We start from the raw sequence: 27,002 nt of genomic DNA, 5'->3' as shown, positions 1-27,002 counted from the left end.
CTCTTCTGCCCCAGACCTCCACTGTGATGTCCTGTCTCATCACAGAGCCAGAAACAAATTATCATTTGTTTGACTGAAATGACCCCAGACTGAAGTCTCAGAAGCCATGAGCTAAAAAGAATCTTTCCTCATCTAAGTAGTTTATCTCCGGTATTTTGCACAGTGATGGAAAACATACTTAACATAATAAGGTTGGTTTGGAAAGAAATGTTTTTATAGGGGATGGTGCTAAATCAGGTCAAGAAAACAGACTGAAGGCATCTGGCAGGATCTAACTACTTATTAGTTTGTAAACAAAGAGGGACTCAATGATATAGCATAAAATAGGTACTTTATTTACCTTTCCTTCTGATTCACATAAGAACTCACTCTTTACCTAAAGCAAGTCATGTAAACACCTCTCAAGATTCTCCATCTGTTTTTCATATTCATGTAAAGGTGTTGTATGCATATAAAAATAGTTATACAAAATTGGCACTAATACACAACTAAATTGGGACACATTTACAGTATGGGCCCCACCTAAACATTTCTGTGACTTTCTCTATCTCTTTTTATACTTATACTATTCAGTCAGTATTTGTGGTTTTCATTAGCTATTTTTCCTTGATAATTTTTCATGAAGATTTTTTATTTTTTTTGCTGGGCTATCCACCTTGCTTTTTGTCAGAAAATCATATAATTTAGAAACATTATCATCTTCATGAGTTCCTGAATTTAGGAAGAAAGATAAATATTAGGAAAATGATGGGGTGATGGAAGATTCCCAAGACTCTATTGTTTAGCAAAGTAAAGTGTAGGCTGAATAATAGTTTGGAAAGGTAAAAAAAAAAAAAAGTGAAGAAATTGCATAGATGTGCCTGCTGCTAGAAAGGTCAAGGGCAGACTGGTGTCACTGTGGTTGAGCAAGTCCGAGGATCAGAAATCACAGAGTGCATTTTAGAAACAGGGAATGCTGAGGGAGGAAGGGCAAGGGTTGTAGAAAAGATGAGTGTGGTTTGCAGGTGAAATGAGTGTGGAGTGACTATGTGTTTTGATTATTAAACTACATGACTGGGACTTGAGTTAAGGATCACAGATAGTTAAAAGCTGCGTGAGGAAGAATGAAGAGTGGGACAAGTACAGCAGAGACTGGATTTTACCTAATAATGGGCCAGAGAATTACATACCCAATGTATCTGCAAGTATTCCAAACCAGTTGGGTCATAGAAGGAAACTTAACAGAAAGAGCCTGTGAGAGAGAAATTGGACTTTTGGAGTAGGACTCTAGATTTGGCAAATAAATATACAAGAGGCCCAGTTCAATTTGAAATTCAAAATAAGTAATGAATAAGATTTGACTATAAATATGTCCCCTTAAATATTTGAGATATACTGACATTAAAAATATCCAATATTAGGAGCACACTTATTTAAAAACTTTTCAATAGCTGATAAGTATTTCCTCAGTAAAATGTTCCTTGTTTATGTGAAATTTGAAGCTAATTGGTATCAGTATTCCATATGACAATCTGACTTTGAAGCTGAAAACATTTAGTACACAGTTTTAGCCTGCCTACCCTTAGCTCTGTGAGGACATTCATGTCACCAGCTCCAGAGATGAGGTATTCTTTGGGATGGAAAGAGTTCTATTTTAAATTCTAGGTACAGAAATATCTGGCCTTATTTTTAGAGGTACATTATCTACCTAAAATGATCTACTGATTATTGATGTCAGCCATATCTATCAATTCTATAAACAAATAATTATTGTTCATGCATCATGTTCATAGAAGGTGAAATTTTAGAAATTGGTGAAAATTTTAGCAACTTTCATCCTGAAATAATGTGGCCTTAAAAGAGTGGCTGCCAAAGGTTTGTCTTGCTCAGGGGATCTTAATTGTTTACATTTATTTTATCATTTTTTCATTTAAGAAAATCACTCTCCCATGAACTTATAAAGGTTCTATTAAGTCTAATGTTAATGCCAGTCTCGAAAGGAGTAATTAAGAAGGTACATTTTGAGAACCTTTCTTGCTAATAAATAATGCACTATTTATTATCCTTAACTAGGCCATGTTCTTCACAAATCATGCAGGTGTTCTTTCTGTGTAATCATTGGGCAAGGGTGTCCTTCCTGCTTCCTGAACCGCCATTACCAGCATTCATAAACTACCTTCACATGTCCCATATTTTCATTCAGTCCTCACTTCCCTCTTTTGAAGGTTGTATTGTGAAGAAAGGCACAGAATCACTTAGTAACTCCCTAGTTTCCTGCAGCAGAAAATTCCCAGGCAGAGTTTAATCTTTGCTGCCATGGTTCTAGCATCTTCATTGATAACCACAGCTCTTGTCTCCATATCCTAAGGCAAGACAAGTGTACTAGGAAGAACTGGGGACATGCTGAGTATCCACCTTTGACCTGGGTCTTAAGGAGGACCCTGACACTGATCATGGAGGGGAGGCAGAGAAACATCCTGAGGTGATGCCAGAATCAAGTCCTAATGAACTTTACTTCTAATATTCTTTAAAGGAGTCTGGTAGGAGATATTGGTGACAGCGGGGAGGTATTGGAGGTAAACATACAGGACTGAGGTTTGCAGAGCTGGCCTCAAGGTCCAGGGCCTGTCTGCCATAAAGCTCTGAAGGAATAGAAGTCACATGGGAGCAAATTCTTCTTAGAGACAACTCAAGCTGCAGGGCATGGGGAGACTGTCTAATTTTCCAAACCCAAGGATAAGCCAGAGACTCTGTATTCTGCCCCACTATCAGAAGAAGCACATTAGTATCTTAGAAGCATGCTGAATGGAAAGATAGAGAGTGCTGTCACACAATCAGGGACTGAGATATACATGTATGCCATAAACTATAATTAAGACAGAAACGTGCAGTTAAAGTATCCTGATTATTCTTAATTAAAACACTATATTATTCTGTAAAAAGTACAAAATATAAAATTCCCAACAGGACTAAAACAAACAGGGGAATCGATGGAATTTAATCAAAGACACACTTAAATCCACACACTTATGGACACACGATTTTCGGCAAAAAAAGCCAACATTGTACAATGGGAAGAAAAAGAAAGCATCTTCAACAAATGGTCCTGGTCTAACAACATGTAGAAGAATGCAAATAGATCCATATCTACCACTCTGAACAAAATTTAAGTCCAAGTGGATCAAAGACCTCAACATAAAACCAGATACACTGAACCTGATTGAAGAGAAAGTGAGGAATAGCCTTAAATGCACTGGCACAGGGGACAACATCCTGAACAGAACACCAATAGCCCAGGCACTGAGATCAACAGTTAATGGGACCTCATGAAACCAAAAAGCTTCTGTAAGGCAAAGGATACCATCAATAGGACAAAATGAAGCCTACAGAATGGAAAAACATCTTCACTATCCCCACTTCAGACAGAGGGTTAATTTCCAAAATATATAAAGAACTCAAGAAACTAGACATCAAAAAACAAAATAATCCTATTTTAAAATGGAGTACAGATATAAACAGAGAATTCTCAACCGAGGCATCTCAAATGGCACTGGAAGAAATGTTCAACATCCTTGTCCATGAGGGAAATGTAAGTCAAAATGACTCTGGGATTCCATCTGTCTCAGTTAGGGTTTCCTATTGTTGTGAAGAGACACCATGACCATGGCAACTCATAAAGAAAACAGTTAATTGGGGTAGCTCACTTACAGCTCCTGAGGTTCAGTCCATTATTATGATGGGGAGCATTGTGTCTTGCAGGCAGACATGGTGCTGGAGCAAACAGTGCTATATCTTGCAGGCAAATGGAAGTCGATGGTCTCACTGGATGGCATCCTGAGCACAGGAAACCTCAAAGCCTGCCCACACAGTAACACACTTCCTTTAACAAGGTTATACGACTCCAACAAAGCCACACCTCCTAATAGTGCCACTCCCTGTGAGATTATGGGGGGTCAATTACATTTAAACTACCATATGATCTTACATCTGTCAGAAGGACAGTTAATGCTTGAGAGGATGTAGAGAAAGGGCAACACTTCTCCATTGCTGGTGTGACTGAAAATTTGTACAGCAACTTTGGAAATCATATGGCAGTTTCTCAGAAAATTGGGAATCAGTCTACTTCAACACCCAGCTATAACACTCCTGTACATATACACAAAGGATGCTCCATCATACCACACGGACAATTGCTTGACTATGATCATAGAAAGCAGCTTCATACATATATATACATATATATATATACATATATATGTATATATATATACACATATATATGTATATATATATATATATATATATACATATATATATGTATATATATATTGGTTTTTTGAGACAGGGTTTCTCTGTAGCTTTGCGCCTGTCCTGGATCTCGCTCTATAGACCAGGCTGGCCTTGAACTCACAAAGATCTGCCTGCCTCTGCCTCCCAAGTGCTGGGATTAAAGGCATGTGCCACCACTGCCCAGCCAGCTTTATTTATAATAGTCAGAAACTGGAAACAACTTCGATGTATCTCAACGAAAGAATGGATAAAGAAATTGTGGTACCTTTACATAGTGGAGTACTACTCAGCTATTAAAAACAATGATATTACAAAATTTGCAGGCAAATGGATAAAACAAGAGAAAAAAATCCTAAGTGAGGTAACCCAGACCCAGAAAGACAATAGTATGTACTCACTTATAAGTGGATATTAGCTGTATGTTGAAGGATAATCGTGCTACAATCCACAGACCTAGAGAAGCTAAGCAATAAGGAGAGCTCATAAGGGGAACATACAAATCTCCTTGGGAAGGGGAAATAGAATCAACATTGCAAGTGGAGGAGGGGTGAGGAGGACGTGAACAGGAGCAATCAGGTGTGGGAAGGATGGAGGTTGAGAGGACAGGAGAGACAACTGAAATCGGGGGTCATCTAGGGGACGAACTAGGAACCAATGGCAACGGAAATTACTAGGAATCTTTGAAGCTGATCCTAGCTAAGACTCCTAGCAATGGGGGATATGGAGCCTGAAATGGCCATCTCCTGGAACCAGGCAAGACTTCCAGTGGAAGGATTGGGACACCAACTCAGCCACACAACCTTCAACCTACAATTTGCCCTGCCTACAAGATGTGCTGGGGTATAGGTGATTCAGAAATTGTAGGAGTGGTCAACCAATGGCAGGTCCATCTTGAGACCCATACTATGAGAAGGAGCTCACCCATGACAATGTCTGGAGGGCCAGGAAGCAGAAATGGGATATCCCTGAGGTCTAGGCTGGAACCAAACACAACTGGCAAAAAAAAAGTCAGTGAAATGCAATTATTCCTAATGATATTCTGCTGTATTCATAGATTGATGCCTGCCTAGCCCAATGGTCATCAGAGAGGCTTCATCCAACAACTGATAGAAACAGAAGCAGAGACTCAGTTAAACAGTAGGAGGACCACAGGGAATCCTGCAGAAGAGTGGGAGGAAGGATTGTAGAAGCCAGGGGGTCAAGGAAACCACAAAAAACCCACAGAATCAACTAACCTGGGCTCATAGGAGCTCACAGAGACTGACTGAACAACCAGGGAGCCTGTGTGAGACAGATTTAGGTCCTCTGAACATATGTTACATGTGTATAGCTTGGTAGTCTTATGGGACTCCTAACAGTGGGAACAGGGACTATCTCTGACTCTTTTACTGGTTTTGGGGACCCTTATCCTCATACTAGGCTGTATTGTCCAACCTTCAACATGATATACCACGGCTAGTTGATATCCACGGGAGGCCTGCCCTCCTCGAAGAGAAACAGAGGAGGAGTGAATATGAGGGCAGAGAGAAGATGGAGGGCAAGGACTAAGAGGAGAGAAAGGAGGTAAACAGAGGTAGGGTTCTAAAAGCAAGCAAACAAACAAATAGTATTTTGTAGACAAATTTCTAAACAGTCTTATTAAATAAGAAACACAGAGCCAAATACAGAATTAAAGCTACAGAGATCAGAGCAAGAGCCACCTAGCTTTAGCTTACCACCAGAAGTAGCTTCCCCCAAAGAGAGACCTTCTAATGTCTGGCTTGTGTTTTTATTGTTTTCCTGTTCTGCTTTCTCGTTGACTCTAAGCCCAACCACATGACTTCCTCATCACTGCCTGTCTATACAGACCTCCAGGTCTCTATGGTTGGTACTGGGATAAAAGGTTTGTGTCACCATGCTTGGTTGTGTCCTTGACCACACAGAGACTCTGCCTGTCATGTGATCAGATTAAGGGTGTGGGCTACCACCACCTAACTGCTGTCCCTGGCTCACTATGACCTCTGATCTCCAGGCAAACTTTATTTATTAACATACAAATAAAATCACATTTCAGCACAATTAAAGTATCACCACAGTATTTTTTTAAAGTTCCAAACAAAATTCTTGATATTCAGAAGTCAGAATCTAAAAATAAATAAATATGTATTTTTTTAAAAAACTTCCAAACAAAATTCTGGATATATTATTTTTATGGAAAATGTTCAAGTTGTATTTGCAAAGATACACTTTTTTGTCTTTCCAGCTCTGGTTACTTTATTTAGCACATTCTTTGTACATCCTAGACAAGCACTCTACCATAGAACCACATCCAGCCTCACCCCCATCTTCGCAGTGTCTGTGTTGTTTCCAGAGAGGCTGAACTCTCAAATCTTGTTCCTTTGATTGATTTCCCATGGTTTATATTACTTCCTTACATTTTGTTTTTCTGAACTAAGTCTCAATGTCTTCCAGAAGAGTTTTCATACAATAATGTAGAAAGAAAGAAAACATAACTTCCCTGGACTTTCCCTTATGCTTTGCTAAAGTTAGTTCCATTTCTATCCTACTCTGTGTCAATATGATGGTTTGTAATAGTCAGCTGTCCGTCATGCTAAGGTTATCATAGGCTGCTTAATCCATAAAGGATTCTCAGCTGAGCAGACACATGGTGATGGAGAAATCTCTGCCCTATAATAACTCATAGGGCATCACCCAGAGGCCAGGGACAGTTTATGGCAGCCCATCCCTCACGGAGGAAGTCAGCTGACAGGAGCCCAATGTCAGAGACCTGAAAACAGAATGGTCTGTGAATCCAGCATAGGTGACCTGATATGCTACTCACTTTTTTTTCTTTTCCTATCTATATAAACATGACTAAATCATACATTTCATTCAGCAAAATTTGTGGAACCCCTTATAAGTTTAAGACACTATTCTAGGAGCTGAGTATACAGTAAACAGAGTACAAAGTAGTCTCTGCCTACAGAATGTTCACCTTAAATATATTTGGATTTCAGTTTCTAACACCAAAATTTTCTTTAGAAACAAAAATATGGAAAAATAATTTATAGGAAACCATGTAAATGGGTACAAGTATGGGATGTCTCAGAAACACTACTCCAAAGAGAAAGAGTGCTTTCGGGGTATGTTCATAAAGAGAAACCAAGAAGGAAAGAAGGCAATCAGAAAATTATACACCAGTATGTGTGTGACATATGTGTATATATTTCCATATAGGTATGTACACATGAATTGATATTCTTGGTCCTCTGCATGTTTTAAAAATGCGATACTTCATGTTACGATATATCAGTGAATTAGAATATAAGAAATCTTCATGGTCTTTCTCTCTTTGAACGGATAAGAAACAACAACTTTGGATGGGGGTTGCACTATCTGTGAAGAGAAGGCACCCATGGAAAAGTTGAAATCAGAGTTGATAGGTAACCTACATCTTGCAACTTCCTCCCTTTATAGACAAGGAAACTGAGGCTGGAGCAGTTGCCATAATGATTGAGCTGCCACAACTGTAATTTACAACACCGTTGGGAGCAAAGCAGTCTCCTTTGACCCACAGTCCAAGGCCTCAATTATACCACAGTCTCCCACCTATTAAAAAGAGATCACCTGTAAATCATACTTGTGTTAGTAGTGATGTTTCTGAGCTGAGGCAGGAAGCCAAAGCACGCATAGTATGTAGTGCTAGCTACAGAAGATGATTAAGACATCAACCATCGGGCCATTTGCCCCAGGTGATTATTTATAAAGGCTCTAAATCACCACTGTAAATGTAGCCAATGAAGAAATTTATATTTATCAGGGAAATGGCTGAAGGTGTTTCTATAACATAATTTGACAAACAGCCTGAGAATGTGTAGACAAGTGCTGGCCCTCATGGGCCAGGCTGTCTTTCTGACAGGTGCTGGACCGCCTTCTGAATGGCCTGGCTCTGGATAACTGCAGAGACTTATGTGGCTAACAGAGTCACATAACAGGGTCTGCCTAAGAAGGTCCTGTACATGCTGTGCTTGATGCACCACTCAGAATCTTTAAACAAACAAACAAAAAAGATCAATGTATGTAAATTCTGCTTTTTCAAGAATGACCACTGTTTTCACCTGCCTAGGTCTGCTGTGGATATCACTCTGTATGAATAAACACTGATTGGCTGGTAGCCAGACAGGAAATATAGGTGGGACTAACAGAGAGGAGAATTGAAGGAACAGGAAGGCGGAGCAGGAGACTGCCTGGAGCTGCTGCCAGGACAAACAAGATGTAAGGTACCAGTAAGCCATGAGCCATGTGACAAAGTTTAGATTAATAGAAATGGGCTAAATTTAAGAGTAAGAGCTAGACAATGAGTGGCCTGAGCTAATGGCCAAGCAGTTTAAATAATGTAAGCGTCTGTGTGTTTATTTTCTAAGTAGGCTGAGGGACTTGGCAGGACCAGGAGAGAAAACCTCTCCAGCTACATAGGTCAGGACATGAAAGGTGACAAGTTTGTTGATCATCCACTTTACAACTCTAAGGAAGTGGACACCAGGCAAGATCACTTGTGCTTAGTATCCCTTTTCTGAGGCCAATTCAATGTTGTCTTATTATTTGGAAACTCCCAACATCTTCCACATCTCTGTTCCAGTTCTCAAGGTACCTACCAGTAAGAGTTCATTCCCAAAGTGGGCAATCAAACTGGTCTGGAGATGCTTAAAACAATGTATATATGGTAATAACTATGAGATAGAACAGGATAATGACTGCCCTCTCATAAATTCATATTTTAAATGAACAAGGGCCTCAGAAGGCTTTGTTATCTCAGGTTTGTGTAGTCTCAGAATACCTGTGTTTTTTCTGCCTTCTCTGTGGCATTCTCTGAGCTGTCCTTCATATATATATGAAGGACATATATATATATATATATATATATATATATATATATATATATAAAATAAACAATATCCTCTTGTAACCACTTACACAAATGCATGTACTGTGTTGTATATGTTTAGTAGATACAGCCTGATAATTCACCTGTTGATAAGTTATAAAATGACTAGACTAATATCATCTCTGCCCCGCATGCCTTATAAATCTCTATTGAAAAATTAAAATTAAAATAAGGCAAATAGGAAAACATCTTAGGACTAAAACATTATGGTGATAACTCAAAGAAACCTGTGTGCTTTCACCAGAAGCCTAGAAATTCTGAAATTTTTAAAACTCCTAAATTTGCTCTAAAAGTCATTAAACATCTACAGAAATTCAGTGATGGCTTCACTCATCATTTTCCTCGTGTTTTTGACAAATTTTCCTTATTACATCGCGTTTGTCAGATCTTTGATTAGGAACCAATGATTTTCATGCCTAGCATTTTATTACACAAAGTAAAATAAAGTATTTAGGGATATATTTACCCACATACAGGAGAGGTCAGCACACTGATATCTATCAAACAAACATTAATGAAAAAAACTTAAGGGGACACAGCAAAGAGAAGGATCTTTAATGCTAGTGGATTACAAGGACTAATAATGTTAGAAGGTGCATGTGAATCAATGTTATAATATTCAAGATGATAATGTAATTATTTATGGAAATAGAGAAAGCAGTCTTAAAATTTGTATAAGATTAAAATAAAAGAACAACTCAGTACCTGAAGCAATTGTAAGGAAAGACAATATAGAGCTGTTGTTGTTTGTTTTTTAGTCTTTGGGGAGGCCCACCACCCAGCTCTTACTTATAAATGCCTGGCCTTAGCTTGGCTTGTTCCTTGCCAACTTTCCTTACTTTAGCTTATCCCATCTATCTTTTGCCTCTGGGATTTTCCCATTCTCTTACTTCTGTAAATCTTACTCTTGCTCCATGGCTTGCTGTGTAGCTGGGTGGCTGGTCCCTGGGTCTTCCTTCTCTGGCTACTTCTTTTCTCCCAGATTTCTCCTTCTATGTATTCTCTCTGCCTGTCAGCCATGCCTATCCTATCTTCTGAATTACTATTGGCTGTTCAGTTCTTTATTAGAGTGTCAGATGTTTTAGACAAGCTCAGTAACACAGCCTCACAGAGTTAAAAATAAATGCAACATAAACAAAAGTAACACACCTTAAAATAATGTTCCTCAACATTTCCTCCTTTTTTTTCTAAACAAAAATTAAATGTTTTAACTTTAACATAGGAAGACTTATACAATAAGAATAATTATCAAGTAAAGATTACATTCACAATGCACTGAATTCCAATTCATTTCTGTCTGGCAAATTTAAAGAAAATACTCCATAATCTATCCTATCTTAATAAATCCAAAATTTTACACCTAGTTTACTTTCTATTATATCTAAGAAAAAAAGTGAAACTATAACTATCTAGTCTTCAACTCCATCAAAGGCCCTAGAAGGATATAATATTACTTAAATAAACAAAACGTACACTGCAAACAACTTCCAAAATCTCTAGAAATGACAGAGACATCTGACTGCCTAGACAGTCACCCAAAGTTTCTCTGCAGCATTGGGGCATTTATCTTCAGCCTACAGGCCCATAGTATCTGGTAGACTTTTCAATGAAGCAGGAAATTTGAAAGATTGTCCCACCTGTATTGGTAAAGTTTGTCAGTCACTTTCGTCTGTGTCCTGCAGAATGTATGGCAGTTTTTTCTGTGAAGCAAGAACTCTGAAGGATCATCCTGCCTTGTTTGGGCCAAGTTCAGTGGTGACATTTCTGTGGGTTCTGCATGTCCAGTTTATACAACATACTGTCAAGCAGTCCAGGCAAAAACAATTTCTTACCCAAATGGCTAGCCTTGCCACATTGAAAGCAAATTCCATAAGGGGTTTCTTTGATGCTTATCATCTCTGAAGTAAATAGTTGCTGCCAGGAGCAGATGTGTCTCATTGTCCAAAAAATCCTTAAATTAACAAAACATTTTAAATGCCACATTCTGTAAGTCTTTGAAAGTTTTGAAGACCATCTATCTATCTAAATATATATCTCTATATGATCTGGAAAGCGTACCTAACATATCTACAATTTTGATTGTTAGAAATGACTACCACTAATTGCTTTTAAAAACTAAAACTTCACCCTACATTTCAAATGAACTGCATAGACACAATACCTCAAACAAAAATAGAAATATACATACTATGTGTTGTAACAAAAATAACCTTAAATTTTTATCAATATACAAAAATCCTTTAAACAAGAGTAGAAACAAATACAATATAACAAAAGTAACTTTAAATTTGTATCAATATACTATATTGCCCTAAATGATAACAAACATCCATAACCCACAAAATAACCAAAGACCACCCACACCTGCTAACTCTTGGGAATGTGAGCATAGATTTCTCTAGACTTGCTTCCTGCTGTCTATAGGCAGAGGCATCTTTTTAATGGGTCCCTGAGAAAATTTTGAGATAATGGCCAAGTCCTGAAAAGACCAGTTATAATCTTTGTTGATAGATATCACCTGTCAAGGTTTAGGAAGTCTTCCCTGATCAAATCTGATTCATATTACTCCTGAAGGAATGCACAGCTCTCACCTCCTGTGGGAATAAAACTCCAAAGCATTTTTTATTTCCATTTGACAAATATATTTTTTGTCTTCTTTTTGAATGTTAAGGCATTCCTAAAGTATCTAGATTTGTTCAATTTAGCAATTCTGTTCACAAGCTCATTTCTGCCAGCAGCTGTTATTTGCTCATTAGCATTCAAAAAATTCCAAATCAACACAATAACATACAAGATTCAGACTCCTGTGTATTATTCATCTCTACATGGCTTATTCTTTTTTTTATTATTTTACTTCTCTTTTTAAAGATGTTATTTTACTATTTTTAAACTATTTACTTCTTTCTATGGCTATACTCATTTTCTTTGCTTTCTTTTTTTTTTTTTTTTTTTTTTTTTTGGTTTTTCGAGACAGGGTTTCTCTGTGTAGCTTTGCGCCTTTCCTGGAACTCGCTTTGGAGACCAGGCTGGCCTCGAACTCTCAGAGATCCTCCTGGCTCTGCCTCCCGAGTGCTGGGATTAAAGGCGTTCGCCACCACCGCCCGGCTTCTTTGCTTTCTTAAGCCTACATCATTGTTAAGCACACTGGAACTTTTTAGAGGGTTTTTTTTTTTCATCTGAACCTGCTTTACTTCATATCTTTTAACTTTTTTTGTTTTAAACCACACAAGTAAACTTTAGACTGCTAAGGTGCACCTGGGTCCTCTGCATGGCCCTCTTTGGCTGGCTTTATCTGCTTCTAGGTTCTTTTTATTTTATTTTATTTATTTATTTATTTATTTATTTATTTATTTATTTATTTATTTATTTTGGTTTTTTGAGACAGGGTTTCTCTGTGTAGCTTTGCGCCTTTCCTGGATCTCACTCTGTAGACTAGCCTGGCCTCGAACTCACAAGGATCTGCCTGCCTCTACCTCCTGAATGCTGGGATTAAAGGCGTGCGCCGCCACCACCGCCCAGCTGCTTCTAGGTTCTTAAGAGTTAAACCTAAAGCTTGTGGCCCAGTTTGAGGTTTGTTTGACCTGGAACCACATTCACCTCCCCAGCTATGGAATGCTGCTGGTGACCTGTACTGTGGCAGGCATTTTTTTTACTTAATTTTTTTGTTTCTATTTAGCTTGGAAAAAGTTGTTTATGTGCTCTACTGTACAGCAGGGTTTCATAAAGGAGCTGTGTTCCATCCCCCTCCCAAATTTTTAACTTTTTCAGGCACTAGGGATATTTGAGCCTTATGTTGGTACACAAACTTGTTGTTTGTTTTTGTTCTTTATCTCTTTGGGGACCTGCCACCCACCTCCCAAATAAGTCACACATAAAAGCTTATTTTTAATTATAAATATCTGTAGTAAAGCAGGCCCATAGGATCAAGGAAATTGGCTCAAACCAGTTGCAAAGGCATGTACATATGTACTTCATTATGAGCCAACCTGGAGTCTGCCTGAGGGCCTAGCAATAGGCACTGTCAGAGCTCTGGATCATGCCCAGCCAGTGAGGGATGACCACACAATGTCACCAGATTGAGAAACAGCCTGAATGCTGGAAGGAGGGTGTATAAGGCTTTCCCCACTACTGAATACACAAGTCTGTTGGTTACCTTTCACCTGATTCCCCATGTCTGTGTCCTTGATACCACACCTTCTCTTCCCATCCCCAGAGGGACTTTGCTTGGTTTGTTTCTTGCAAGATTTCCTTACCTTAACTTACCCCATCTATCTTTTGCCTCTGGGCTTTTCCCATTCTCTTACTTCTGTAAATCTTAGTCTTACTTCATAGCTTGCTGTGTAGCTGAATGGCTTGGCCCATGGGTCCTCCTCCTTCTCTGGCTGCTTCTTCTTTCCTCCCAGATTTCTCCTTCTATATATTCTCTGCCTGCCAGCCCTGCCTGTCCTTTCTCCTGAACTGCTATTGGCTGTTCAGTCTATTAGACCATCAGGTGTTTTAGACAGGCACAATAACACAGCTTCACAGAGTTAAAAATAAATGCAACATAAACAAAAGTAATATACCTTAAAATAATATTCCCCAACATAGAGCTAATGAGGGGCCAGAGAAGAACTGAAGAAAACACAACTTCTGACCTCTAAATATACTGGAAAGTTTCTTATATAATTTATATATTTTGTATGTATATGCATGTGGGAGTGTGGGAATGCATGGGTACATGTTTCATACCTGTGGAAGTTGAAAGACAACTTTCAGTAGTAGGTTTTCCCCTTTCACCGTATTGAATCAGGGTCCCTATTGTATAGCGACCTTTGGACCATCTAGTCTAAGTGCTTCTGTACTATTATTTTTATTTCTTTGTTTTTGTATTTATTTATTTCATTATTTGTTGTTTTTACATCCTGACCACAGTTTTCCCTCCCTCCTCTTCACTCTTCCCACACTGTCCTTCCCTCCCCCAGCCTCCATTCCTCTTTCTGTTCCCTTCAGAAAATGGCAGACCTCCCCTGGATATTAACCAGCCATGGTATATCAAATTACAGTAGCAATTTGATGGTATATCAAGGCACTTCCTCTCCTATTAAGGTTGGAAGAGGTAACCCAGTAGGAGGAAAGGGTCCCAAAGCAGGCAAGAGAGTCAGAAGTCAGAGACTGGCCCTGCTCCTACTATTATCTGTCCCATTAGAAGACTAAGCTACACAATTGTAGCATATATGCAGAGGACCTAAGTCCCTGGTTGTTGATTCAGTCTCTGAGAGCCTCTATGATCCCAGGTTAGTTGATTCTGTGGGCATTCTTGTGGTCTCCTGGACCCCTGTGGCTCTTACAATCCTTCCTCCAATTCTTGTGCAGGATTCTCTGAGGTCCTCCTAATGCTTGACTGTGGGTCTCTGCTTCTGTTTCTATCAGTTGCTGGATGAAGCCTCTCTGGTAACCATTGGGCTAGGCACCAATCTATGAGTATAGCAGAATATCATTAGGAATCATTTCATTTAGTTGACTTTTTGTTGCTAGTTGTGTTTGGTTCTATCCTAGGTTTCTGGGGTATTCTGCCTTTGGGGCCTCCAGTCAGTGTCAGGGATGAGCTTACTCTCATAATATGAGTCTCAAGCTGGACCTGCCATTGGTTGGCCACTCCCACAATTTCTGAACCACCTATACCCCAGCACATCCTGTAGGTAAGACAAATTGTAGGCTGAAGGTTATGTGACTGGCTTGTTGTCCCAATTCCTCCACTGGAAATCTTGCCTGGTATAGGAGATGGCCATTTCAGTCTATGTATCCTCTATTGCTAGGAGTCTTAGCTATGGTCACCCTTGTAGAATCCTGGGAGTTTTCACATCGGTAGGTTTCTAGCTCATCCCAGAGACACCACTCCAAATCTAGTTGTCTCTCCCAAGTACTCTCTTCCTTCCACCTTCCCCCACCTGATCTCTCCTGTTCCAATATTATTCTTATTTCTAATGCCATCTCACTGTAGAAGTGCAGAGATTATAGCTGGGTATCATTTCATTGGGTCTCAGGTTATAAGGCTTGTGCTTAAGCATATCTACCTGTTGAACCATATCCCCAGCCCACACATTGAATATTTTAAAATAGCTAGAAGACAGAACTTTTACTTCTTCCTTCAAATGTATGATAGTTATGTGTGATAATGGGTAAAATAATTACCCCATTTTTAAAATCATACTATTGCACAAATAAAACAAGCACATGTACACTACATGTAGTATTCCCCATTATTGTGGCATTACAATATTAAATTGAAAGATAGTTTTCAGGAGATCAAATGTGATTATTTAATATAATCTTCAAGTTGTTCCTATCCCTAAATTTTTGCTATTGGTCCTGTTGGTTTGCTATAGCTTTTAAAAGAACCAGCAACGCACTCGGTGGCTTGCATTGACAAAGGTTCACACTGTTGGAGGCCCTTGGGACCAAGTTAAGGAACTGACATCCAAGATTTCTCAAGTTTCTGGAGGAGAAGCTGTTGCTTTATTTATTTATTATTTTCAGATTCAGGTGTCTTCAGGTAATCCTTGGTGTGTTGCTCTATCATTCCAGTCTCTGATGCATCCTCACTTGACCTCCCCTTTTGGACTTCTCTTATAAGAACATTTATCATTGGATTTAAGGATCACCAAGATAATCCCAAATGATCTCCTTAATATTCTTAACTTAATTACATCTACAAAGATTGCTTTTCTAAATCACAGTTAACATTTACTGGTGTTGGGACTAAGGCATGTGCCTGTCTTTTGAGTGGACTGTTCAAGGCACTTTATCACTAAAAATTGTAAAGACACATTAAGAGTTTTATCCTTGTAGTCTAAGTGTGGTTTAACTAAAAAATAACATCAAAAGTATTTCAAGAATGAGGATTGTATCTGTGAAGAAATGTGAGGAGGATGTAAACACTGAAAGATATGAGCCTATTTCCCTATCAACAGAAGAGTCAAGAGGACCTGTGTTTTATAAAATGGAACTTTATAAAGCAGATCATTCCTTGACAACTTCATACACTTCTATAGAGTATTTGATGACATTCACTCTTCCTTCTCCTCTCTCATACACCTCACAATCTCACTCATCTCTTCCTCTCAATGTGTCTCCCTCTTGCTTTCATGATTGGTGTTGCTGTTGTTCTGTGTTTTGATGACTCAGATCCACTGAGTTCAATTGAAATTGCCCACATAGGTGTGCATTATTCACTAGAGCATGGTCACTTAATTAGTGGCTACACCACTGAAGAAAATGACTCTTCCTGCCCCAATAGCTGTTAACTGCCAATGATTTCTAAGGGTAGAATGGAGCTTTCCAAAGATGGAAGATAAGAGCAAAGACCTTAAAAACTAAACTTGATTTGAACATGATAAATTATACTCAAACTAGCTCAAAAATTTGAAAAGGAAGTTACAGTCACTATTCACATTACCTGGAAAACAAAACTGGACAGAGATGTGACAGCAAAACCAGAAAAATAGAAGTATGTATTTTCAGTAAAAGTAAAATGAATAGCACATTAGAGTGATCATTCACTATGATGGAGTGGGACTTGTCCTGGGGATGTAATACTGTTACAGTATATGAAAATCAATAAACATGGCACAGCACAGCTACAGAGTAAAAGGCAAAAAGAATATGGTCATTTCAATAGATTCAGAGGAATACTTGATAAATTCCCAAGCCCTTTTAGAACAAAACAATATACAAATTATATACAGAAGCACAAGGTCACATATGACACAGCCATACCTAAAAGTTTAAAGAATTGGAAGAGAAGAAGGTATATACAAGACCTTGGACAAGACAAAGGTGCTCATATTCACCACCTCTGTTCAACATGGCATTTGAAGTCCCAGCCACAAAACACAAGGCCTTCAAATGAGAAAGGAAGTGAATTATTCTGGTTCATGGACATCATAAACATATATATTGTAAAAGCTAAAATATTGTTATCACTAAAATATTTGAAAAGAATTTGTAAACACAAAATCAACGTTGGTAAATGGATAGCATTTCGACAGACTAGTAATGAAACTCTGAAAAAGAACAAAGCAGCCACAACCACAATAACCACACAGTAGAACTACCTAAGACATTTTTATAATCAGAGCACATATTACTTTAATCCAAGGGCCAATACAAGGTTCCTGCATTCCCAATACAAAGCTGATGGATTTTTTTTTAACCAGGTCATTTATTAATGTTTATTTTATAGAAACATAAATGATTGATACATTTCTCTAAAAAGGTGAAACTTCAAAGTTTCTAGCAAAGATTTAATTCATGGGAGCCAACAAAAATGTACAAGTTGGTGATCTTTCCTTAGTTTCTTGAGAGTGTTACTAGTCAATTTGCTCAGGGAACAGTTTAGCTGGGCTGTGATTTTATTACAGACAACAGTGGATAAACTCACATAATGTTTGGAAACCACAAGAATGTGACATTGTTAGTGTCATTTTAATTAATGGGCCAGTGACAGACAAGAAATGTAGCTTCAGGAATGATATGGTCATGGGAAACATTCCCTTCTCTACCACAGTTTAGTGATTGAAGGTATGTTCTTGGGGTCATGGAAAATGGGTCAGTAGGTATGACACTTGCTGAAGAAGCTTTATGACCAGATTTCAGATCCCTGACACCATGAAAATGTTGTGTGGGCCTAGACACCTACCTTTAATTCCAGTGCTCAGAATCCAGGACAGGGGAGCCCTGCATCAAGCTGGCTAGTGAAATTAGACAAATAAATGGACTGAGTAAATGACTAACATGGAGAAAGATTGGAAAGGCACCAATTCAGCATTGGGCCTCATACACATACACACACTAGCACACATGTATCAGAACACACATGCATGGACCCACACACATGTGGACACACATACATAGATATACATATACTACACAGATATATGCAAAATATGAGGTTTTAAAAGAAAGAAACAATAGAAATGGGAAGGTATTTAAGGACATTAACCAGATAGGGGAACTTTCATTTTCTTCAATTTTCTGTTTCCACAGAAATTCTTCCTAATATATCACAGTGTATGTAGGGTAAGGTTTCTTCAGCTGCTGCTAGTGGTAGGGCTTTTCAGTCATACCCCCAGCCACAGGCAGAAAAATTCTTAATTTCTTATATCAAATTTTCCATGGTATCCCTTCTTATCAAAACACCCACACTGCTAAACAAAGTATCTAGAAATCTAAAATCTAAAACAACTATGTTCTAGTTTGCTTTATGGTGCTATAAAACAATGACCAAAACCAACACGGGCTTATTTTCAACTTATAATCTACAGTCCATCATTGAGGGAAGCCAAGGCAGAGACCAAGGGCAGAGACCAGGGAGTTACTCTGCTTACTGGCTTACTCTCAGGCTCACGTTCAACTAACTTTCTTATACAGCTCAGGCTCACCTGCTGTGGGATGGTCTGTATGTTAAATTGCTCTGATTGGTCAATAAATAAAATACTGATTGGCCAGTGGCCAGGCAGGAAGTATAGACAGGACTAACAGAGAGGAGAATTGAGGGAACAGGAAGGCAGAAGGAGACACTGCCAGCTACCCCAATGACAAGCAGCATGTGAAGATGCCGGTAAGTCACAAGCCACGTGGCAAGGTATAGATTTATAAAAATGGGTTAATTTAAGATGTAAGAAATAGATAGTTAGAAGCCTGAGCCATTAGGCCAAACAGTGTAAAGAATATAAGCGTCTGTGTGTTTATTTTATGTGGGCTGTCGGATTGCCGGGGCTTGGTGGGACCTGGAGAGAAACTCTCCAGCTACACCCACCTACCTAGAAATTGTACTACCCACAGTGGCCAGGGACCTCTCATACCAAACATTGAGAAATTACACAAACAGAAATGATCACAGGCCAATCTAACAGGGGAAGTTCAATCGAGGTTCCCTTTTCCAAGATGTGTCAAGTTGACAAGAATAGCCATAACAAAATGACTGAAAGCAAATTTTGACAACATTAAGTTTTTCATCTAGTTGTTTATTTTAATTATAGCTCAGCAAACATGGTGGTGGGCAGTGCCCTGGCAACTTTAGAATATGATTGCTTATTCTCCATAGCAGTTGTACAAGGCAGGTATTCTAGTTACTCTCATCATATGAAAGAGGGCAGTAATACACAGAGCACTTGGTCTGTAATCAAACCACTTACACGGTGACCTCAGGCTTTTTGCTGTGATATTACTTTGCTTATCAGTGTACTTTGTTGAGTCTCCAATGTGCTTCAGAAGCATGGGAAAGATAAGACCTGACTGTTCAGCACACAATGAATAGATCTGATGGTTTGACCATTTTCCTTTGAAGAATATCATTAGATTTGGAATAGTCCTCTTAAAAGGACAGAGCCAGGGGTTCAAAGATGCTAGGTAAATTGGGTTGCATGCAAGATTTTTGAGAATGATAGAAATGATCTGAGTCTGGAGATGAGAGAAGAAAAAGGATGTTGAGAAAGGCACAAAGTTGATTGCCCTTTAGCCAAGAGCTTTATTGATCCTGCAATAAGCAATGCGTAGGGGTCCAAAGCAAAGCAATGTGCTAGTCAGCAGTGTATAGGGTTCCAAGGCAAACAAAGTAAGTTGCCTGCTCAGAAAAGTTTCTGTGGGAGGGGGATATTTTGCACAATTAGGAGGCATCCTTAGTTAATAAATAGCCTGTACTACATGAAAAAATGTGGTAAAATCAGAGTCAATGTGCCTCTGAGCTACATGGGAGTGGTTTTTCTTTTTTTGGGTAGGGAAGTGAGGCCAAGTTAATGTGTGGCATGGAATCAGGCTGCATCTAGCTTTCTGGAAGCAAAAGATGGCTATATTCTCACCCTTCTCATCATCTTCTCTTCTTAGGGCACAGAGGATCTAGGTACATATATATTCAAAATGCTGATAATGATTTAGAGAAGACATGGAGGGACCTGGTAGACCAGGTCAGTGGACAGGTGCTCTTTCTTTGCAAGCATGAGAACGTGAGTTCAAATCTCCAACCTCCACATAAAAGCTTAAAATTGATACATGTGCCAATACCTGCAGAATTGAGAAGTAGAGACAGGCATATCCTAAATATTTAGTGGCTACCAAACCTAGCTGAAACAGTGAATTTCTGGTTCAGTGAGAGAACCTATATCAAGGCAATAAAAAACAAAACAACAAAAGATCAAAAGACAAGGCACATGATGCTCTGTCCTATTCTGGTTTCTGCAAGTGTGTCTACTCATATTCACACGTATGTAGAACTCACACACACACACACACACACACACACACACACACACACACACACACACACACAAGACATATGCATGTAGAAATAATCAGCATGCAAGCATCTGGATAATAAAAGTGGAGGAGTCATTAGCTATAACCATGATGCAAAAAGACAGAAATTCATCTGATTGCCAAAAGCTTAAGGGAAATACAGTGAATACAGTTCTACAAAAATACCATGGGTGGCAAATTCTGAGTCAGGTGTTTTGTTAGTAAAGATTGGTATCAATCCTCTGTTGACATTGTGTGGGAAGACTTTCTGCATTGTATGGGAAACTGGATTAGATAATTTGTAGGTTTCCTTCTTAGTATTAGATTCAATGTTATTATGTTTATTTTTCTCCAGGCATGCTGAGAAGTTGACAAGGCAGTCAATGAACATTCTTACTTGAATAAACAGTTCAGAGTGAAGCCCATGTTTCTCAGGATTGCCATTGTGTCACCTTTCTCTACCACATTCCAAATGTTGATCTGAAAAGGAAGTGAAATCCACAAGAGCAATTTCTTTCTAATTGCATAATTGCTGCATTTTGGTGTAGCACTAGTGGGGAAAAATGCCTTGACATCTTGAAATTTCAGTAAAGAATTACTTAATAAAGACTCTAGACTGAAATAATTGTTTACTTAAAACTGGAATTCACTGGAAAAAAACTCAAACACTATTTCCTCCTTCTTACTGCCACATAATTAAATAATTTCACAATTAATTACTTTCAGGAGAGATAATTTGTTTTCATTAAAATATGTAAATATGCATCCCTTGCTGTGTGTTTTTTTCCTTCCTAATGCTTTCTCACCCACTGTTGTGCTGATGTTCAATGATAAAGGTTTCCTTCCCAGGCTTTAAATCATAGCTCCTGTCCTCTACCTCACAGCCTAAGAGAGGGAAGGAACTCTCCTCTTACAGTGCTATCTCTTCCAGCCTAAGACACCACCGTTCATTTTCCAAACATCTTCAAGGTCAATTTCCACTGTCCCTTTCTGTCTCTGTTTCCCATAGCCCAAGTTTGAGGACTCAACTCATCATGTATGACTGATCAAAGCAAACATTGGATTCAAGAGAATTCAAAGAACCAGTCTACTGATGGGGAGGGCTGAGGGAGCTCTCATTTCAGAGTATCTAAATAAGATTTAAAGGAATTGTGTGAAAGGCCCTCTAGAAAATGTCCCTTTTCAGGATTTTTTTTTTTATCAGAACTAAGAATTATACTTTCTGTATTCCTGTTGTTTTGACATCGTGACAAGGCATTGTCATCTACAAAGTTAACAGCTGAGAACCACCGTCAAGTTAAAAGAACAGTCACAAAATGCCCCAACTTACCAGGTGATGCCTGCGTTTTGTGTGGTATTGCTTTCATAGTGATCAGAACACATGGAGCACCCAGGTTGTGATGTGGACACATCAGCAGGAGATTTGTCCATTTAGGGCAAGGCAGTGAGGGGATGCACCTTTCACTCTAATCTAAGAGCATTACTGTTTTAATATTCATTGTGTTTCTTGAAGAAAATGTAATAATGATAAGAAATTCTTTTTCTCTTGGATCGTCCAGGGCTTAATGAGATCTGTTGAGTTTGTGAAAGACAACCTCTCATTAAAATGTGCTGTGAAGGAAATAAACATGAGGAGTGCAAGTATCTGATACTGATAAAGACTAGATGTCTCATGGAGAGCCTACTACTATTATTCTAACAAAACATAGCAATGAAATGGCTCCTAAAAATACAAAGCTATGCTCACAGGTCAACCTTCATCAGAGAAGCTTCTTTTTGCAATACAATGGTAATTAACATATAGAACAACAACTGGATAATTGACCAAGAGTGAGAGACTATGAAAAATTCAGCCATATACAGGACATCATTATCAAACCCTTCTCCTCAAGGTTAAGGGATCTATGAGGAAGAAGATTAGCTATAAGAGCTAGATATTGTGAATGACTCCAAGGGAGCAGCATTTTCCAGATACAACTGGTACACATACAATCAACACAGACACTGTGAAAGCATGCACAAGGCTTACACAAGTCCAAGTGCAACAAAATCCCAGCACTGAGAAAGGGAAGTGGACAAAAACCCCACCCCTAATTAAGAAGCTAGTTTCAGTTGATCCCTGCTGGAAATGAGGAAAATCAGTCCTCTCTAATGGAGTGTCACTGAATATATCAAGTACACTCTAGGGAAGACCACCGGGAGTAGTTGGCCAGCACGGCAGACTCCTTTCTTTTTTGTGCACTTTTTGTTTTATTTTGTTTTGGTATTTTTTGTCTTTTTTTATTTTTGTTTTTCTTTTTTGTCTGTTTCTTTTTTTATATTTTTAGTTCCAGTTTATTTTTGGTTTTAGGGGTTTTTTTTGAGAAAGAGAATGAACTTAAGGTTTGGTAAGTAGGGAGGTGGGGAAGAATTTGGAAGATGTTGGGTGGGGAAAGGGTAAGAATGTGATCATATATATTCTATGAAAATTTTAATAAATGTAGATTAATTAAAAAAGAATTTATAATGAATTAGTAAGTTCATAGATAACTTCTAGGGGAAAATCTGATTACTTAAGTAGGACGAAAGAATGTAAATGGTGTCTAGCATCTAAGAAGTCACTTCCCCTTTTTAAGGTCCTCAGATCAAACTCTACTTGAATGGGCAACACCATTAAGGACATCATATGGTTGTAATGGACCCAAAATATTATGAATAAATGTTTTCTTCTGTGAAATATATGTTACAAGGAAGGAAGGAAGGAAGGAAAAAAGAAATAATGTTACAGAACATATTTAATTAAAAATAGAAAGGGAGGAAGAAATAAAGAGAATGAAAGAAAGAAAAGAAAGAAAGAAAGGAAGAAAGAAAGAAAGAAAGAAAGAAAGAAAGAAAGAAAGAAAGAAAGAAAGAAAGAAAGAAAGAAAGAAAGAAAGAAAGAAAGAAAACCAACAGAAGAATTCACAGACATTCTTTTCAGGCTCTTAAGCTATCATATAGTAAAACAAACTGGAAGATGTGGAAAGTTCCAGATATGGATGTGGTGGCCACTGAAGATGGGTGTTGTTTGTATGGCAGCTTAGGGCTATCTGTTGGCACACTATCTACTTCTTATGAGAAATATAGGCTCTGCCTTGGAAATACCATTTTCTTCTAGCTTTTCTTATAAAAGAAAAAAAAACCTCAGACTTTAGTGGGTGATGATTTCCACTTTTAACACACACCTGAAAAGAGCTGTAGTAGAAGCATTTCTCTAGAAATTGAAACAGACCCAGTTTTTGTAAGCATTCTACTGAGGAAAGCTGTGTAGCTATTGGGATCCCATAATGGCATTACCATGGTTTTTAATGTATTTTATATCTACTATAAAAACTTTTTAAAATGGTAAGAAAAGGGCAAAGAACAATAAACATACAATAAAATGTTATTTGACTAATTCAGGGCAAAGTATGTATTATTAAGTATGGACATGGCTGTATGCTACTAAAGCTGATTTCTTTTAGAGACTTTTTTTGAATTTTCAAGAACTGCCCACATCAAAGAGAAAGGAATCACAGTATTGGCATCAGCACAGCCCTTCTAAGCAAACATGGTGTAAATTAAGACCTTTAGTGGTTGTTGCAGTTTTTCTTTCTGCTGTACACGGAACAATTTTTAAGGGGCCTAATGATTTGGTAGTTTCCAATCTGTTTTCCAAGGACCCCCTCGCAGGTCATGGCCTCTATCCCCAGGCCTTTAAAATGAAATGCTAACAGACCATTAGCTGCAGTGGTCCTGAAGGCCCTCTGCATCAGGCCTTTCTGCTTTCTTAATTAAAGAGATGCCATCAAGGCAGCCAGGGTCTGAAGTCTGACCTACCTTGTGAGATCAGCTTGCAAATGTCTTTTGGCTACTTTATGTGCAGCAACATAACTTTCAAATAAAACCCAGGAAAGAATGAAATTTCTTCTGTCTCTTCAACATCTTTAAGGATACATGGTGTGTCTCAAAATGGAATGGAGAGAGACCTCATTTATTTCATGTCATTGAAATAGATAGTGCCACAGGTTAAATACTTCCAACCAAAGGAATCAGGGTTTTTCAGTTAATTAATTTGAGAAGGAATATTTCATATTATGACATACTGTGCAATTCCTTTTTTATTGATTTTTTATGAGATAAAATATATAGAATGTATAAAATAAAATAATAAAATTTAATAAATTAAGTATATCCTTTGTAAACCCCTTTCTATAACTAGTCAGAATATAGAGAAGGGCATCACATTGTGTAAACTGATTCTTACCTTGACTTTGTTGTAATCAATATTTGTCTCGGGGCAAAATAGAATCCTTGGCTCTCACTAGACTCTGAGTCTAGCCAAATTGGTAAGCACTAGATTCAGTGAGAGATTCTGTGTCAAAAAATAATAGTAACAAAATAAAAAACGAGGTAAGGAGTAAGAAAAGAAGACACCTTTAATAAATCTCTGGCCCACATGTGTGAATACACACACACACACTCACACACTGGTGCATGTGCTCATATGTAAATGTGCACATATACCACACACAAACATACATGTACACACATGCACACACACACTCACACACTCATATCACACATAGGTGCACACACATGTGCACACATACACATTCATGAGCACAGTGTCTCTTAACCATTTGTTTAAAAGCAAATGAGACCTGCTATATGGCTGATGTATGTTTTCTGTCATCTTATTTTTCCTGGAATATTTGACATTTAATTCTTAAAAATTAATTTTTAAGTTTTTACACAGTACTTTTTGTCATATTATTTACCTTCTCCTAAGTCTTCCCCACCCAACTTCAGGCTCTCTCAATCTTGCTTTCTCAATCTCTGTCTCTTTCTGTGTCTATTTGTCTGTCTCTGTCACTGTCTGTCTGTCTCTCTTTCTGTGTCTCAGAAAAATAAATGAATGTTAGCCCAAAACAAAAACCAAAAGCACATTAAAAAAAAAGAACCACAAGAGTTTGCTTGTTTGTTGGTTACCTACTCTTGAGCTTGAGGTCTACCTTAGAATGCCATTGATATACCAAGTGTTACTACATTGGGGGGAAAAAAACAAAACAAAATGGATTTTTTCTCTTCCAGCCGGTATCAGTTACAGAGAACTTCTCGGTTAAGTGTGGGACTTTTCGTCTACTTCTCCTTTTCTGTACTGGATGTTGTCTGGCTTGGACTTGCCTTTTGTATGCTGTCACAATTCCTGGGTGTTCGTATGCACATGCGCCCTGTTGTGTCTGGAAGATGCTGTTTCCTTGAAGTCATCCATAGCCTCTGGCTCTTGTGGTCTTTTCAGCTCTTCTTACACATAGACCCCTGAGCCCTGAGGGGAGAAATTTCTTAAAGACATCATTCTTTCAGGGCCCAGTGGTCCAAGGTTCTTTCACTGTCTGCAGTGTCCAGCTGTGGTCATGGCATCAACACCACCCACAGATTCTTACAATAGTAAGAAAAAGATTCTCTGATGAAGTTTGAATGATAAACTTCTTGATCAGTAAAATAGCAATATAGAAAAAAATAGCAATATAGGAGTAATTTTATTTCTATACTCCTTCAGCAGAACAATGGAGTAATTTTCCCCCTGGGCCCAAGACATACCTAGTCTCAGGTTCTTGACCACATTAACAGTTTCAGGTCTGAGTTCCATTTCATTGAATGAGCAATAAGTCTAATTTTAAAAAGTGGTTGGTCACACCCACAACACTGTGGCTACTATTATACCGGTAGAGCTTGTAGGCAGCTCACTGTTGTAGGTGGCAGCATTCTTAACTGGGTGACTTTTCTACTTCAGAAGCATGTATAATACCTTCCAGCACTAGTAATGCTAGTTAGTGAGAGTGAAGCTTCTGGTTGGGCACTGTCTTGGGTTCCTCATGGTAGATGATATAAGTGATTTGTATCTTCAGCAATTGGTTCTTAATATCAGATTGTATAAAGTAACCAATAGCATTGGAAATAGCTTATAATGTATGAGGCATCTCTGGGACCCTTTTGGCTAAGTACTCAACAAAGTGCAACCCATTCATGTTCACAGAATGAAGTTTTTGTTAAACTTAAGTTTTGTGCTGTTTTTCTCTTCTATAAACATGCTATCAGTTTTAATTTCATTCTGTTCAAAAATTTTTAAATGGTTTGCTATTCTTTCCCTAACTTTTGTGGTAGAAGCTAAGCTTGTTAGTTTTATGCACTTCTTTCCTTCTTCAATCATTACAAACAGCCCAAATGCCAATGAATAAGAGGTTGAATAAGTGCACCCTGGCATAGTCATACAATAGATCAGTCAGCGTAGAAATGAATGTACTACAAGAGCTTGAATGTCATGGGTAATCTCCAGGAAGTTACACTGATTGAAAGAAGCTGGACAGAAGAGAACAGATAGCAGAACCTCCATTCTTCTAACATTCAATAACAAGCTAAAATAATGTAAGGTGATAGCATCAAAATGATGGTTGCCATTATGAAAATATCCAATTATTTCGATCATGGTGGTAGTTGCCTGGATTTATGCACTTTTCAAATCTCATTAAATTAC

This window comes from Peromyscus californicus, unplaced genomic scaffold (assembly GCF_007827085.1).
Source record: "Peromyscus californicus insignis strain IS unplaced genomic scaffold, ASM782708v3 Scaffold_17__1_contigs__length_78620276, whole genome shotgun sequence".
NCBI lineage: Eukaryota > Metazoa > Chordata > Mammalia > Rodentia > Cricetidae > Peromyscus > Peromyscus californicus.
This window is presented reverse-complemented; position numbering follows the sequence as displayed.